This window comes from Mauremys reevesii, linkage group 1 (genome assembly GCF_016161935.1).
Source record: "Mauremys reevesii isolate NIE-2019 linkage group 1, ASM1616193v1, whole genome shotgun sequence".
Lineage (NCBI taxonomy): Eukaryota > Metazoa > Chordata > Testudines > Geoemydidae > Mauremys > Mauremys reevesii.
The window spans coordinates 330,368,688-330,387,134 of record NC_052623.1 but is presented as its reverse complement, the minus strand read 5'-3'; the positions used below and the strand labels follow the sequence as shown (position 1 = coordinate 330,387,134).

The following is an 18,447-nucleotide window of genomic DNA, read 5'->3' as shown; positions in this document are numbered from 1 at the left end:
TCATTTTGGCCTCACCCTGCATTGCCAAAACTTCCCAAAAGTCAGTACACTGGAGAGTGCTGAGTTGCACAGTAGGATGTCTACCCATGGTGCACTGCATTCTGCATCTACACATGCACTCTTAGGCTACGTCTATACTACCCGCCCAGGTGGGTGGGTAGCGTTCGACTTCTCGGAGTTCGATATATCACGTCTCATCTAGACGCAATATATCGAACTCCGAACGCGCTCCCGTCGACTCCGGAACTCCACCACCGCGAACGGGAGTGGCGGAGTCGACGGCTACGGAGCTATTCGCGTAGCTGAACTTGCGTACCTTAGTTCGACCCCCCTCCCCCCCCAGTGTAGACCAGGCCTTAGTGAGTACATGTCCTAGTGAGTAAGCACACTGCGAACACAAGGAGCCAAGTATGTACATTCACAAGCAATGTACTAACTGCAGCATCAGTATGCCAACGTAACTTGAGTCAGCATAAGTTTGTAGTGTAAACGTATCCTTATTTAAAATCCCCAAAGCTGTGGAGACAGCATTTTACTGAAATGAGCCCCAATCCTGCATAGTGCTTATCTGAGAGTAGCCCCATTGAAGTCGATGGGACAGCTCATGGTACACAGAGTTAAGCACATGCATAAGACTTTGCAGGATCGGGGCCAAGGATTAGCATTTGTGGGCCTTGTGAAAGAAGCAACTTTCAAGAGTGGATGTGAATGGAGAGAGAGGAGGGTTTTGGTAATTTGATGATGAGTTCTTTCTCTTGGGCTAATACTTTATTCATGCCGGCTCTCTCTGTATCCTAGTCATTAAGCAGGTGCTCAATTCTGGAAGAGCATGAAAGTGGCAAAGTATATGGGGAAGAGGAATGTAAGGCACTGTTGCATATAGGCTCTACAGAGAACATAAAAATGGAGAACTGGAGAAAGAAAATTCATATTGCAGTGAAAAGAGACTCTATTTAAAAATGCTCCTCTTGCAACTCTGACTCACATGTTTGCTGTCTCTCAAGTGTCAGGTAGGAAATATTTATTTTTTGTATCACACTAGCCTCTAGAGGGTCTCATCAGGATCAAAGCCCCTTTATATTAATCACTGTACAAACACAGAGTGGCCAGACAGTTGCTGCCCTGGAGACCTCACAATCTAATTTAAGATGTGGTACAACTGTGGAAATAGCAAACAGGAGAAGAAACAGGGGATGCAGGACAAGGGAGACAGCAATAAGAACCTGTAACAGCAACAAGAAGATAGGACATGGGCTTCTTATATGAGAAAACAATAGACTCAGCCCATGTGGATCGGAGGCTTGAGGTCCTAACCACATGTAGTCACATTGCTTATGTACTACCAGAAGGTGCTCAGATATGATAGTGATGAGCATAGTATAAACCCCATATAGAAGAGAAGAGAACCAGGTTCATGGAATTAGGTATTAAGCTAATGAATTGGAGCTAAAATGTGTGTGTGCCAGTGTCAAGGCTAATTCCCCACTCTGGCACTTAGAGTGCAGAAGGTGGGGGCTCGCAAGAAGTCTAAAAATTAAACTCCCAAGGTTACAACTTTTCTCTGACCTTGGATTGGTACATGCTGCCACCACCCAAGTGCAGAACCCCTTTGAGAGCCCAGGAAGGTGCACTTGGGAATTCCTTCCTGTGGAGTACCCTCAAGCCCTTTCACCCCCACCTCTGGGGAAGAGCCGAGAAAAAAAAGGAAATCAGCTGTTGCCACCAGCTAATTAAACAACATGTGTACAAACCTCTTAAGACACAAAAATCCAATTCTGTTCTTTAAAAAGGTAAATTTTATTAATAAAAAAAGAAAAAAAATACATTTTGGAACTGAGGCTATTTCTAGATTTTAAAAGAGCAATTACAAGGATTAAGCACCAAGAATAGCTTTCTTGAGGTTCAGCTTAAAGGTTACAAGCAAAACAAAAGCACCTGGAGTTAGCACAGAGGAATCCACAAGCCATAAAGAAATAAAAGGGATAAACCTAACTGCATCTTCCTAGACATTTCCTGATCTACTTACATATCTGGGGTTTTAAATGAGTAGTTTCTAGGTATGAAACTAATGATTTTTTCATATCTGGCCCAAGCTTCTTACAACATAGCTCTGGCCTGTCCCGTCTCTCCGGGAGAACAACAAAAGACAGACAAAAGGGGAGTCATTTTTCGATTTTAAAAAGTTCTAGCCTTCCCATTGGCTCTTTTGGCCAGGTGCCCACTCACTTCCTTTTACCTATGCATAGCAGTGAGACTTTTTAACCTTTTACAGGTAGACCAACTAGAGAACAGCTACTAAGAGGGATTTTATAGCTACTGGTTGGCTAGTTGTCCATAAAAGGGAACTCCCCCGGCCCTTCATTTATCACAGCCAGCTAGCCACTGGAAGGTTAGAAGCCTGAAGGCATCCCAATAAATGCAGTGTACATACAAGAGGAAAATATTAAGGATGGTGCTGTATCAACAGAAGGTTAAACAACAGACGCAGATTGCCTCTCTATTTCAGACAACCACCAGCAGCAAAAATGCTACAGTATACCCTTTAATTCTTCACTTACAGAACAGTTAATATAGATACTAAGGGTATGTTTATGCTACCATCATGGAATCTGATTGTAGCTCATGTAGGCATACCTGAGCTAGTTTTAATCTAGCTAGTTCAGGTACTGGACCAGTGCAGCCACGGCAGCATGGACATTAGCATGGGCTAGCCCCAAGAGTAATTACCCAGGGTTATACATCCCACATTGAAACCGTGCTGTTGTGGCTTCACTGCAACTGGTACCTGAGCTAGCTAGATTAAAATTAGCTTAGGTATGTCTACATGGGCTGCAATCATACCCCATGACTGCAATGTAGATGTACTCTAATTTACCGTGGCAGAGGAGAAAAGTATTCAAAGAGAAAAAAGTGGAGTGAAACTTATAACTTAGACAGAATGGACTTGACTCAAATGAGCCATGGGTCTCATTCCATCCTAAAATTTGATATACAACCCCCTGAGCAAAGTGACATCTCACTTTTGAAGATGATTTATTGATTCCAGTAACTCCTATTTCCTTCCAAATGAAAGCCTTCCATGAAGACATGATTCTTTGCTTATTCCAACAAGTTTACATCTGAAATTCCAGTGACACTCATGATTTTAGTCATCCCATTTATTTCCACTGTTCATTTCCTTAAGCCAAAGCAATGTACTCTTGTTCATAGTCTGTTAATGGGTCATGCCAGGCTTATGAAACCTTTGGTGTCTCTTCTTATGCAAATTTATTTCCATGTTAAATTAATATACTTTCTGTGTGAGGTTCAAGTTGCTCTTTTAGAAATGTGTTAGCTTGTCTTAAGATACTGTGCAATCTGGCTAGGTAATATGTCATTGTCAGCCTGCTGTCTTTTTAGCTTCATTGTGTTAAATAGCTCTTCAATGAAGACAGATTTGCTTGGGTTGTATATTTATTCATAGAGGTTAATAAGATGTTATACAGGTTTAAACAAACTTAGCATAGTGATAGCTTTTTTTGCAGGATGTAAATGTGCATTTAATTACAGTAACTCATTCCTGTAAATGTAGAGTGTCATCGTGTTGGATCTCTTAAGTCTAAAAATGTTGGCAAAGAGCAGCCAAGTTCTAATTCAGCATCTGTGCAATGGAAAAATATTTGTGTTCGTGCTGCCACAAAGGAGATCATGACAACTTATTGGACTGAAAAGGCAATAGGCCGCACATTTATTTGATCTGTAAAACTCTGGCTCAATATTTGACACAATTTATTGTCTCCTAGTGCCATTGCATAGGGCCAGTTTCTCTGGCACACTGCAGCTGCTTTGTGTCTCATTGCTAGTGTTAACTGGCCAGCCAGCCAGAGTAGGATTAGTCCAGCATAAGGGTGATCCCCCCCTTTTGGCAGCTGATGTAGCTGGGAAACAGGAGCATTGCCAGAGGAAATGAGGCAGCAGGGATCAAGGCTGGGATGCCCCTGTGATACCTGGATTCCCATCTGCAGTTTTGGCTCTTCAGGCTCCTCCTTTGCTGTACCGATGTAAGTTAGACCATCCCTAGACCTCTGCTAGCACAGCAGAAGGGGAGCAGCCCTGCAGCAGGTCAGGGGAATGCCAAAGGAGTGTTTTAGAGTCCCTTTGTACACATGTACTGACCTGTGCTCGGTGCACATCATCTGAACCCTAAGATGTGACCCAGTTGGATGGGAGAATTGGTATCATGGGCACAGAAGACATAACAGACAGTTCCTCCATGCCCAAACCTGCTGTGGTCCAATGGGGCTAGTGAGATCACTATCCCTGACTGGGTGTGTCAGGGGCAACCAATTAACCTGTAAGGAATGGCCAGTCTCAGAACATTGTCCATTCTTCCCCAGTAACACAGGCATCCAGGCTGCTTGGCTAGTCCTTCCAGTTTATCCAGTTGTCCAGACTGTCTGTGGCAATATCAGTCCAGCAATCTAGGCAAAGTGAGCATCCTGGAGGGATGGCAGAGGACAGCCTTATCAGTACATAATTATCAAAATATGCTTCTGTTTTCTTGGCCTGATTAATGTGGAAGACACTATGTGCTGGAAATTCACTCTGTACAATTCTATTGTGGTGGACAAGCCCATCTATCAAAGGTAACACACACATACTTGGACAAGTAATTATCCTGAAAAACTGCAGTGCTGTTTATCAACAAGTCCTGTTACACTCCAAGGCTCTGGAGCCATCCTTTTCAGTGTAGCATCACACCAAAGTGAGACCAGAGTATATATGACTTCCTGACATTTCTGTTTTTATATACTGTTAAAAAGTTGACAGTGGCAAAAACTTATTTTTAGAGCTCAGAACTAATTTTTCAGCTAGCAGATGCTTCTGTAGGAGAAGATTATTTATTTCCTAGGACTTTAACCATGTCTCCTAGATCAGTGGTTGGTCACTCTGGGGATTAGCTTGAGAGGCCAACGTCCCTATGTGACATTATCTGATTACAATATAGCCAGATAGATGATTGTTGCAACCACTGCTATATACTTGCAGCAAATCTTGTACAAAGGTTGTCAAGAGAGGTGTATATGAAAAGGTTATGATTTGCTTGTTATGACTATGCTATTTGTATGCAGGTATCATTTTTATTTTTGAAGTTATAAGTATTGGCTCTATACTTGGATTTCAAATGTTTGCTCCTCAGGTAATGCCCACAAAATAATTAGCCAGCACATCTTGGAGGGACTATTCAATTGAGTGGCCCATCAAAAGAATGTTTAACTAACAATGGACCATGGGAAATACTCATCTACACTTAATGAAATTTCCTGCTGTGACTAGGTGAAATGCCTGGACATGGGACTTGCCCATGTGACTCCAAACTCCATCTTGTTGCTGTAATTTTCCGCAGTAAGAACAATGGAATGTCTCCCACATGGCAAAAGCTATAAAAGGCCCTGGAAACACCTCCATTTTGTCTTCAATCCTGCTTCTTACCTCTGGAGGAACCTTGCTACAAACTGAAGCTCTGAACAAAGGACTGAATGACCCATTCAAGCTGTGGATATACTCCAGAGACTTGACTTAAACCAGCAGTTTATTCCATCGCTGCTACAAGCTTGAACCAAGAACTTTGCCATTACTATATGTAATTGATTCCTTTAACCAATTTTAACTCTCACCTTTCTTTCTTTCTTTCTATAAATAAACCTTTAGATTTTAGATACTAAAGGATTGGCATCAGCGTGATTTTTGGGTAAGTTATATATTAACATGGGTGTGTGGCTGGTCCTTTTGTATCAGAAGAACTATTATTTGATGAGGCTGATTGTAAAGAATGACTCATCTCTGAATCCAGTGGTTTTGGTGGCGATATAAGAACTGGAACGCCTGAGGAAACTGCCTGTATGTTCTCTTGTTAGCCAGTGTGGTGAAACAGGAGTTTACTTTTGTGTCTGGGCCTGGTTTGGTATCTCTTATAAAAGAATAACCACTAGTTTTGGGTTGTGTTTGCCCTAGTTCTCAGCAGTTTGTCGTGAATTTGGCATCCTCAGTCTGACCCACCAAGGCACGGTTACACCCCATCAGTGGTTGGCTCTGACTCTGGTCTGCAGCTCCTCTATCTCCACAGCCCTCAGCATCTCCGTCATGACTTAGCCCTCCGGCTAGGTCACTCAGCGTTCCCCTTTCTGGGGTACAGTGCATCAGCAGTCCTAGGCAGTCTTCCCATTCACTACCTCAGTTTTATGCCATGCCCTTGGTGGCTGGTAGGGGAACCCGGCCCCACCCTCTTCTCCGGGTTCCAGTCCAGGGACCCTCAACTTAGCAGTTCTGGGATTTTTCTCTCTCTTCCCTCACTGCTCCTTCCCTGGCCTACTTCCTACCACTCTGGTTCCCTTTCTCTCTCTGGGTGTACCAGCTCCAAAAACCCTCTTCCCAGGGAGTGACTGATGCCTTCTTGCAGCCTTTCCCAGCAGCCCCAAAGACTCCTCCCTCTTCCCAGCTAATTGGCCTACCCAGCCACCTTAACTCCAATCAGACTTGTGTGGGGTGGACACCCCTTCATACATAGCCCTTCAGGTGTACAAAGGTCCCTGCTTGCAGCAGCAGGAACAAGCTGCTGTAGAATCATGCAGAGGAGAAAGATGACTATGGTGGAAGTGTCTGCTTTTCCGTGCAGCCACCTTTGTTCCCTCTGCAAAAGATCTGTGTGGCACAAAAGGAAAGAGAGGATGGGCAAGGAGATGGCAGGGTAAGAAAAAGGGAATTTCTTTTCTTTCCTCTAGTAAAACTTCATATTTTCTACAGCAAAAGCTGTGGCAAATTAATCCTACCAAAAGTAGCTGTAACTGCGCTCTGGGCTCAGCAATGACTAGCCATGTCAACCCTCACAGGGGTCACAGAGAGCAACTGTGGCATGGCTGGCCAATGGCAGCAGTGCAAATGGTTGTGGGGATAGAATCAAGCAGGATCCATGATGTTGAAGGCTTGATTTGCCATGGAATCATGGCTCCCATGTGTGTTTTAGTCCTATTTCCTACTAACACACCATCCCACCCTGTCCTAAAAAAATAGAAGAAAAATGGCTTTAAGCCACTGTTTTTAGAGAAATGTTGTTAATGGCGGCATAAATGTACTCTACTGGAAGGAAAGAGCTCTCTGAAAGCTGTGAAAGTCGGCCAAGGTTTTGCATGCAAGTTCCTCACACGTACAAATGTCCTTTTCACTGGGAGTTCCTCTACACATTTATCTAACAGTGTAAAACCCAATGTAAAAATAAAAGTCATGCACAGTCTGTGATGAAATTAGTGTCTTTATAAAATTTTTATATATTTCAGAAAATTGGCCACTTTCAATAGGCACTCTCTTTAATATTTAATGAAAAGCTTCCCACTACATTGGCTACAGCACAAGTCTTTTTTTACTTGGGAGGACATTGTTTTAATCTAATTGTAGCATTTTAAGATGATACAAGTTACAGGTTAATTTAATATTATTGGGTTGCTCAGAAATACTACTTAGCACCTCTGCCATCTGACTACTTAGTAGAACTTTGTATAAAAGGCGGTTAATTGTGTTTTGAAACATGAATAATTTCTTAGTTGAAGATTCATGGGTGTGGGAAGTTATTTTAAGTACAGGTTTCAGAGTAGCAGCCATGTTAGTCTGTATCCGCAAAAGAACAGGAGTACTTGTGGCACCTTAGAGACTAACAAATTTAAAATTTGGTGTCACAAGTACTCCTGTTTGTTTTTAAGTAGTCACAACAAGAAACTGAAGGAACAGCACAGGCATAATTAAATGCACTTGTGTATTCTACACTGCCATAATTGAGGCAAGTGTTGCTGTAGTCATATTAGACCCAGGATATTAGAGAGACAAGGTGGCTGAGGTAATATCTTTTAACACATATTTCAAGGGACCGTTCAAGTTGGGCCAGTTAACTGGCACTTCACCTGGAATGGTCCTTTAAAATATGTGTTAACTACTTATGCTAAACAATCTGCTCCACCTTGTATTTAGCTGTGGCATTTAGCTGTGTAAGCTCGAAAGCTTGTCTCTCTCACCAACAGAAGTTGGTCCAATAAAAGATATTACCTCACCCACCTTGTCTTACTATTGAGGCAAGTCAGGTAATCACTCAGTTTGCAGCATAGACTGCACGTAGGAGAACATAATTTCTCTCTGCTGGGTGCTGTAATGATCAGTATTCATGATTTAAAATCAGCATAAGCTTTATGGTACACACCATCCAAGGAGAAGCATAAAGTTATTAGTAGGAGAGTTGTGACCTGAAGAACAGCTCAGGGACAGAGGGCAATGGGCACCTAGACATCTGGTAATGAATTGCAGCTGACTTAACCAGTTAACGTGTACCTCAGTTCTTTAAGGTCATGAAATGTATGTGATAAGCCTCATCAAGGTGCAAGTGAAAAGCTCATGACTCACCGGTGATTAATATCATCCTGTAAATGTAGATGCAAGCAACTGATGCAAAGTTAAGAACATAAACTGAAAATATAATTCTTAAAATGTGTTTGAAAGCCAAGCAGGAGTTACACCACCTTAGACAAAGGAATGCAGTTCTCCTGCCCCAGAGTTACTTCCAAATTACTTTGAAAGACAATGAGAATGTATTTACATATCGCATAAACAGAACCACCAAGCTAACAAGGGGTGGAGGAAACCTCACACTACCATGGTAGGGGAGGTGATTGACAGTCACGTGTTTAATGTTTATTCAGCTGCACTGGACGGGGCAGGAACTAAATAATTTGCATTTTAGCAGACAAGCCCAGTGTGGGAAGAAGCAGCAGAACACTTCCTTCAAGACAGACTCCAGGTTGCCTACCCTTACAGCAGGAAATTTACTTTTATCTGGAGTTGTCCTTCAGAAGAATCCATTTGAAAAGACTCAATGGACTATAAAAGAGGGAGGTACAGAATCCCAAATTATCTATCTTTCACCTAAGAAGACAAAGGTACCAGGCCTTTGACTTTAGGGGATAGATCCTGACCCAGGAGATCTGTCAGCCACCTTGATGGAAATGTGGTGAGGATTTTACCTTGAACCAAGTCTAGCTTATTAAATTTTAGTTACAAGAAAGTGTTTTATTTTTATTTCTCTAGTAACCATTTCTGACTTTAATCCTTATATTTGTACTCACTTAAAATCTATTTCTATGGAATGAAATCAACTTGTTTTATTTTTAATCTAAACCAACCCAGTGCTGTGTTTGAACTGAACTGTTTGGCAACTCCAGTTAAAGTAACGCTGTTGGGTACTGACTCTTTAAAGGAGCAATGAACTTTAACCTTCCTCTGATTGTTCTAGGACAGGGCTGGATGTTTCAGAACACATGTTTGAGGGGAAATTCGGGGCTACGGAGAACGTGAGGTCACCTTACCAGGCTGGTGGCATCCAGCGGAAGTCTGTGGCATTACAGGTAGGCTCCAAAGCTTTGGAGCAGGGCTGCCCAATATATAGACATAAAGTGCATGCTTGTTGCTGATTGTGAGCATCCTAGGCAGAGATCTGCAGTAGCAAACCTTTAAGGAACTTAAGTGTAAGAGTGATGACTTTTCAACACTCTGGTTTGCAACCTAGAACATAACAGGAGTATTTTAATATACATAATTTGTTAACCACTAATTATATTTTTGTTCATGAAGTGCAGACAGTCTCTGTTCCAAATGGTTTATATTCTAAGCAAATATGCAGGTGAGGTTGTGTAATGTTAATAATGTGGGAGTGACTCCCCATTGAAATCACACTGATTTCAGCTGGCTGCATTATACCTCCCAGTATGTCCAGTGTGAACTAGGTGCTTTCAGAAGCCTCAGGAGCCTCAGACTGAACTGAGCACTCATGCAATTATTAAAAAATGCTGTGCCTCCTCTTGTGACAAATCCAGCTTCTGGGAGCTTTAGAAAACATTACACTCAACTCAGCATTCCACTCCTGATCAAATCTGTCCCTCGTGGAGTCAGTATAGCTAGTGACAGAAACACTCTTACCCTTCGCTAAAAAAACACTATCGTTTAATGCCTCGGGACACCTGCCGCTCCTGCCTGGCTGCAGTGGAGGTCACTATCATCCCACTATATCACAAATCATTAGCCATTCATTTTAGAAGGTGCCAGTTTGGGGATTTCCACCCCCACCCCTGCCGCTTTATTGCTGATCTGTTGGGAAGGTTGGAGTCGTCTCTTAAAATTTTAAACAGCAAAATTGTTAGCATACACCAGATAAGTAGCACTTTCCTGTAATATTTCTTAGAGGTGGAGGATGCATGAGCAGGCTCCAGTTGTTTATTAGGATATGTAATGGAGACTGCTCAGTCAGATCTCTCATCTCTATTTTCTTGTTATCTTATTTTTAAAAAAGAAGATGCCCAGGTTACAAAGAACATGATCTTAATGCTCAGAAGGAGAAATTAACTTTGCAGATGAATTGTCCAGCCCCTAGTCCAAATATTGTTTCACACAGGACACAAGAGGCGGTGAACTTAAAGTGACAGATATACAGAACACTGATTTTCTTAAGGCAAATCTTGGTCACCCTTTCCACAGCCTCCCAATTACCTGAATGAAAGGATCCCAGTTCTGTTTGACTGCCTAGGAGAGGTGACAGATGCATGGAACCAGTGCAGGAGTTTGTACTCTCTGAATATGTCTACCCAGCAATAAAATCCCAGGGTTAATAGGACTCAAGTTAGCAGACCCTGGATTTGTTAACATAGGGCTTGAGCATCTCATTTGTAACCTTGTGTTAGGAATTGTTGAACCCTGGGTCCCAACCTGGGCTTCCAACATCTACACTGCACTATGAAGGCCTGAGCCCATCCACCCATATCCCAGACTTCCTAGTGCCCTCCCAAACTGTGGCCAGTCTAGGCCTTTGTTTGTGCAGCAATGTGGGAAAACTTGACTGTCCACCAAATTTGACTGTCCAGAGGACAAAGAAAGTCAGCCCATGGGAATACTTTTGGTAGACTCCCAGACTATGAGCCCCACAGAGCTATGTCTGCACTGCAATGCAATAGCTCTTGAACACTGGATCCTGGCTTAACTCAGGCTCAGACCCTCCACCCATGGGGTTCTGGAACCCTGGCTCCAATCCCTGGGTTAGTGCAATTTGTGTGTAGAAATAATGGGGATTAGCTTGAGCCTGAGTTTGAATCCTCGGCTTACACTGCAATGTAGACATACTTCTGTGTTCTTCAGAGCTGACCTCTACAGGGACAGCCCCTGCATGCAGTCTCTGATGGATGAGGTAGAGTGAGGATGGTGGGGGCCATGACTATGTAGATCTCATAGTCCAAATGCCCAATTTCCATGCAGGAGGCTGCAGTAGCTGCAAGAGTTTTGAAGGATGAGTACCTTTTCTTCAACCCTATGGAATGTCCCTGTACTCTGCCTAATCACTGCAGGATTGGGCTCCTATAGAGTTCACACCTTGTATTATAACAAAGCACCAGTACAAAAATAAAACCTACAAAATAAAGACATCCTGACCACTCTCTTCTCTGTGCCCTTCCCAGCTGCACAGATCCACTCCATTCCCTAATACATTGATTTAAAGAAACAGAGGTACTCTCCTTTGATCCCACTCTGAAAGCCCATGTTCAGCTCTATCATTTTAAACTGCATTTTAACAAGACTGAAAATATGGCTCTTCCCATTGCAGTTCTCATGTTCACTCTGAGTGAGAGGATTAAATACCTAAGAATAGCCTCTTCCAGTGGCCAACAGCCTCTTCTTCACACTGATTTCAGCTGGCTGCTTCGACACAGAAGCTGTCAGCTGTGGAACCAGTTTAGTGTTCAGTGTCAGCAGTAGCATTTTCTATGCAAGATTAACATGCAAATTGTCCAAAGGAGCAGACCTACAGACATTCTAGTCTGCTATCCTGAGTCTCTCAGGGACCAAGAGATGTTTCAGAGGCAGATGGAACTGCTGCAGTAATACACTTAGCCAAATGTTCAGACATATGTTATGGCATGAAACACCTTCCTAAGCCTGGGGAAACTGATGATTAAAGGCAAAGTTTTCAAAGGAAACCACAGCTCCAGGGGGGTGGGGAGGATCCATTAGTTCCTTCAAACCGGTTCACCACCTAACAATAAATGTCCACGCATAAAATTAGGTCCATAAAATGTGGACTCTTGCAGGGGACATAGGAATCCGTTTATTTTTGCCAGCATACCCTTTGTATCTTCATTTGAAAAGCAGGCCTTGAGAGTGTACAGTAGCATATTACTGCTGTGAACTTCAGTGATAGAAGAAAATAATTCAGTAGTGTGCAAAACTTCAGCAAATAAATCACTTCAGCTCGTCTGCAAGGATCAGGAGAGCACAGGCATGAAATATGCTTTGAGGTGGGCTGGTATTAGGGTGTAGGCATTCCTAAGAAGGAGGGAGTGCTAGTTGAAAAGGTTTTCTTTCAATAGACCCAAACTTTGGCTGCATAAAACTGTCCTTTTGGTTAATTTGGTCACACACTAGGAAACACTTGAAGCATTTACAACATTACCAACTTCAAGAGATCACAAATCATGAGTCGGAAAACCCACCCAAAATCATGAGATTTTTAAAAAAGATTATATTGTGCTTTTTAGGTCAGTCTCTTGATTCCACAGGGTGTGTGCTTGTGACCAATTACGGTTGCCCACTGTCCCACATGTACTGGGTAAGGTGATTTTGGCCCCTGCCGCAGGAGCTCTCACTCCCACTGTGGTGCTGTATGATTGGAGATGACCATTTATATCATTGTTGCTACCACTGCTGCACAATGGCACTACATTTGATACAAAGTGTATCATATAAAGTGTCAATGGAAAAGTTAGTCTGTCAAGCATAATTATCCTAGTTAAATCCAGGTATCATATTTGTATCTAAAGCTATGAATATTGGCTCTATATTTGTACACCCACAAGGTAGCTGTTACATACCATCTAGCCAGCCTGGTGTTGATGAACCATTCAGTTGTGGATGGACCAGTCCGGTGGTGATGGGCCATTAAGGGAAATCAGCTTTTCAGTGAGTCTTCCTTTGGATGCCCCAGACAGCAAGGAGCCAATGGCCACCCCTGTGACTCAGCAAACATGCAAGGGCATGTGATATGGACATGTGACCTCAGACTCCATCTTTGTAAGTAAATTTCCATACATAGGGGCTGTAGACTTTGTTTGGGACAGTAAATTTCAGTGCACATGGCAGAGGATATAAAAGACACCCAAGACATCTCCATTTTGCCTCATTCCTGCTCCAATTCTCTGGACTGTGGATTTATAACTAAAAGGAGCATCTTGAACTATGGACTGAGGACCTTCCAATCTTTTGGAAGTTACCAGAGAGACTTTACAAGCGAGCAGTCTATTCCACCACTGCCATGATCCTGATCTATGGACACTGAAAATCACTTGTGTATATATATGATTCTTTAACCATTCAATAACTCTTATTTTATTATTAAATCTTTAGTTAGTTTACTCAGGATTGGCTGACAGCATGATATTTGTGTAAGGTCTGAGATACATATTAAGGGGGTAAGTGGCTGAGCCTTTGGGATTGATAGAACCCCACATATGGTGAATTGGGTTTTCAGTAACCTCTCACTATATTAGACCAGTTTATCTGGATGTCAACCAAGGGCTGGAATGCCTAAAGGGGATTGTGTTTAGCTTCTTGTTAACCAGTGTGGTGCTACAGAAGCTTTTTAGATACTGGACTGGTGACTCTAATTATAGAATAAACCATCAGTTTTGGAGGGATTTTCTGCCCTGGTTCTTGCAGTCAGCCCTGAGTGTGGCAGTCTCAGTGTGGTTCATCCTAGGTACCCTCATCACACTCACATCTGCCTGTCTTCTGTGCAGCAATTAATCCTGTCCACCAGTCCCCCACTAGTTCTGTCCCCACCCAACCCCCCTCAGTTCAGCCACCCATCCCATTGATTCCCCCACTACCCTCAGTTCACCCTCCCAGCTCTCACCCCATCTGCTCAGGACCCACCATCAATATAGCCCTCCCACCCTCCTCACTTCAGCCACCAGGCCATAGTTCAGCCCTCCCAGCCTCACCTCTGCTTCTCTTAGGGTTCCTCACGATCCCCCAGCCTCGGAGGGTCTGCAGTGGGGTCCCCTCTCCCACTTCCCAGGCTGGCAGGGGAGCAGCCACCCAAGGCTGACAGCCAGAGCACATACTTCCGGGTTCCCACTGTCCACCATGAGTGGAGGGGACAGAGGAGACTGACAGCCGGAGCTCCAGTCGCCATGGGCTCACAGCAGTTTCTAAGTAAAATTAAGCCTCACTCATGATCTTGGGGCAGAATTCTCAAATGTCAGGATTTTTTTTTCGGCCATGGCTGAAAAAAACTCCTGATAGTCCAGAGTTCTATCATGAGTAAGACTTAATTTTACTTAGAAACTGCATCTCTCGTGATAAATTCACAAGATTTGGCATATCTGCATTTAGTTTAAATCTCTTGATTGCAGAAAGACTTTTGTTAGTTTGAGCTGGATCACACAAGCCTTTCACACAGCAAGGACTACTGGTCCTACCTGTGGCTGGTCATACACATAGTTCTGATATAAATACACTATACTCTGAACTCTCTAGCCATGCCTGAGCCAGCTGAGGGTGCAAGCCTGCCTCCCAGTGAGATTTGTCTGAGTGAAGGCTGCAGGATTGGGCAGTAGGTCAGGAAGTCTCCAAAATGAAATCTTTCATCACTAAATGTGAAAGCAGTTAATCACAGCAATAATGTATTAAGCAGAGACTATTGCGTGAACTGGGTTTCCTGTTATACAGAAACCTTCTGTAATATATACTGTCCATCTGTTCATATTTTTTAAATAATTGTTTTACTTACAATTCAACTGACCCTGCTTCTTTCCCAACTGCCCACTGGTTTGTTATTAGATAGTTGTTTGAGAATGCTGGGCCACTAGTGATGATTTAAAGAAAGGAAAAAGAAAGTCTTTCTTCATAGATAAAAGACGGAGTGGATTGTAATAAACAGATATAAGAAAAATAGTACTAGGTCAAATCTTGAATGTGCCCTGCTCAGCAATGTCCCTTTGAAGGCATGTGAAGTATATTTCCATATTGTTTTTTCCATTTTCCTTTTATTTACAATAGCCTCTTAGAAATGGGAAGAGAATATTTCTTTTGCTAACACTTTGTCTTCTTCTTGCAATACTTTATCATACATTTCTCATAGAGACCGACTTCAGTTGTTGGCTTACCCTGTTTGCCAACACTTGCCACACTATTAGCATAGCAAAAATAAGAAGAAAAGCAAAGCACTGGTGAACAGCTCTTTGCTGGATGTCCCAATAGCAGCAAAGCAAAACAATAGTATAGGTCCTACATAAAGACTGAGGGCCTGACTCACCATTTTTTCATAATCATTTACTCTTCTATAAAATGAGCTTAATCCTTAGCTCCTAATCTGACTGCTCTATGCTACCTCAACTGGACAAGACAGCATTAAAGGGACAAGCCAAGTTTCCTCTGACACAGGGCAACCCACGAAACACTGGCAAAATGCCACTCACTCCCCACCCTCTCTACATAGGCAGCTCCTTGGAGATGGGGAGGAGACATGCCAGAGGCTGGAAGGATCAGGCACAGCACAAGGCACTCCTCTCAATCCTCAGACAGCCTATGGGACCACAGTGGTTGGCATAATTTAGAACAGCCCTTAGGTTACTCTAAAATAGGTAGTGTCCATTTTGACCCCCAGCCAACCCAGGAATGGGAAAGAGGCTTAGAGCCACCTTCCCTGCTGCGCTCCTCAATTGCACTAGATGTAAATTGAGCTAGATAGGTATGAAGTGGATGTAAAATGCTACCAGATCAGAAGAGAAGCATTTACATCAGCTTTGCCCTCTATTTATAAAGAGGTAAATTATCACACAAGTTACACAATGGCAAGGAATTGAAAGGTGAATATTTTGTTTAGTTTCTTGGGGAAACCGGGTTTTTTCTTTCAAAGGTATGCGATGAAAGATGGGGTGAGGAGTGGGCACTGGGAGGGTTAATTAAGACGACAAATGTCAGGTTCCAGACATTTAATCTCCTTATGATCCCAAAGTGTCTCTCTATCTTCTTTTCTTAAATCTTGTTTGCTATTTAATAGTTACTTACTGTAATTGTAAACTATATCTGTAAACGAATTTAGTTAAACTATCTAATCCTACTAAATGGAACTTCAGACTTTTTTTTTAAATTAACATTTAGCAATGTAACATATATAATAGGACTTCCAGGATAATAGATACCAGTTGCTAACCTAGCCCACCTTAAATGTCTGCCTCTTCTTTTCAAGCATTTTCTATGTCTAGCCCTGCTGTTTTCATGAAGCCAGGGAGAAAGATAATAAATAAAATGTTCACTGTGTGATCTCCATTTTTAGCTGGCAGCTATTGCTCTGACACAAAGGGATCATACCAACTTTGCAGGAGGACATCCCAGAAAGCCATGCATGTGACTAATGGTAACAAATGCACTCTCTCCCTCAACTTTGTAGAGCACAGAATTTATGTAAGCATTCACATAGAATTCTAAGTGATTAATTTGCATGCAAACTCTGTCAGCTTCTTACTGTGCTACTTGTGTTAGTCATGAAAAAATGTGCTGAATAATTGCTCCCTTGTCATAGGTACTTTGTCTACATATAAACTGTTCAAATTTTTACCAAAAAGAAATTCTTATCTACTGTATACTTTTCAAGACAAATCTAGCAGAACTGCACTGATTCCCTCTGGTTCTTTAGAATAAAGCTCAGTTTGACCAATATTGCTCTTATGCACAGAATAATTTGCTAAATGTTTTTGCAAGTATTCAACCAGCTCCGGACTCTAAATTAGTCAGACTATGAGGTAGAGACTTCAGGTTACAGAAGAAAGTCTAAACTTGAACCAGTGCAGATATTTGTTACCTTTTTTCATACAAAAAAGCATGTTCCTTTTTATATAGGCTTTGCAAAAGAGGTAGGGGGATGTGTGTGTGTGTGTGTGTGTGTACGTGCATGCTGGGATTTGAATAGGAAAGCTGTGCATCAGGAGGAGGATGGAGAGAGTTTCGAGGGCTAGGACAGGAGGCACAAAGAAGACTGTGAAGAGTGTTAAGAAGTCATGCTAGAATTGTAACAGAACTTAACAGAACCCAGTGGGATGTGCTGGCATGAGAAGACCCTCTCATTCTGACATGGACTCTTGCCCTTTTTCTCTGGGTCCCTCCCACACCTTCTCTGTGGTAGACAGTGGGAGGTGCAGCAGCATAGGTGAGACACCGAGGCCTGTGCTCTTTCTAGGACCTGCTCCCCATCTTCATGAGCCTCTCCCTCATGAAGTCTTCCTCTTTGTCCTCATGGAAGTTGAACAAAGAACCCCATTCATGGGTAAATCTCTGGGGGGAAATGAGACTGAAGAGGGGGTGGACAGCCCCCGAGTGGTGGAAAAGCCCTGAAGACATTCCCACTGCCCCAGACAGGATGCATGGAGGCCGAGAGCTGCTCAACTGCCCCAGAAGCAGTGGGTGGGAAGGAGAAGGGGGAATGTAAAGTTGACCAACAACCCCATTGATGAAAGCAGTAGGGGGTGAGCTGAGAGGTACCCAACAGTTCCCTCTGGTGCAGTGAGTAAGGGGGACTGTTCACATGGCTGGGGGGTTGCAGGGCTGAGTCCTTTGTTAGTTTGTGCCGAGCTCTTTGCAGATTAGAAGTGCTAAGTATTCTTACTATTGTTTCTTGTTTACTATTTGCCCTCATCTGCAGTACATTCACCAAATTTAGTTTGCTTGATTTCCATACTAAACACAGATTTTTTTAACAATATTAAAACTAGATCTCAGAAATAACGTATAATCATTTTATAAACAAATTATGTACCTAACAATTTGGTACGGATTTCAATTTCCTTTCAGTGTGTAGGATCTTCAAATTTTTCCCAGTCTAGAGTTTAACAAGGTGGGGGTTTTTTAAAGTTATTCTTATGGTTTCCTTCCTTGATGCCAAGATACATTTTAAATATTATTTTCTCTTGATAAAAGATGCCAAACAAGACCCCAAAAAGCAAATCTTAAAGAAATGAAAATAAACTAAGAAAATGTTCAAGTTTCTAATATTAGCATATTTTAAATAGCATTTGAAATAGAGGTATGCAGGTGGCTGGGTCTTGGTCGTGATTCATAAGCTTTTCATAAACAGCAGGGAAATAATAGCTGCTCTGCTATAGCATATATTTTTGGCTTTAAAAAAAAACCTGTACCATGTCAGTTAATAGTAACTATCTGAGCCAAAAATAACTGTCACTTTTTCATTTTTAATTGCTGCATCTGTTTCTCCATTTACTCTTAGCTTGATAACACAATGGGACACTAACAAATCAGATACAACACCCATTACTTTGGAGCTCATAAAGAAACAGCCAGTGGACTACCATAAATGCAATATAAATCTACAGA

General features: G+C 42.4%; 1 long non-coding RNA gene across 2 annotated transcripts; it reads left to right on the top strand.

Moving 5' to 3' along the window:
* The first annotated feature begins 6,619 nt into the window (after positions 1-6,619).
* On the top strand, positions 6,620-16,515 carry LOC120373364. 2 transcript variants are annotated; one of them, XR_005585522.1, is made up of 5 exons: positions 6,620-6,727; positions 8,765-9,028; positions 9,311-9,422; positions 12,915-13,128; positions 16,397-16,515. It is a non-coding gene; the product is annotated as an uncharacterized LOC120373364 (long non-coding RNA). The 2 variants fall into 2 exon arrangements; XR_005585513.1 differs by lacking the exon at positions 16,397-16,515 and having other exon boundaries at positions 12,915-13,228.
* The last annotated feature ends 1,932 nt before the right edge of the window (positions 16,516-18,447 follow it).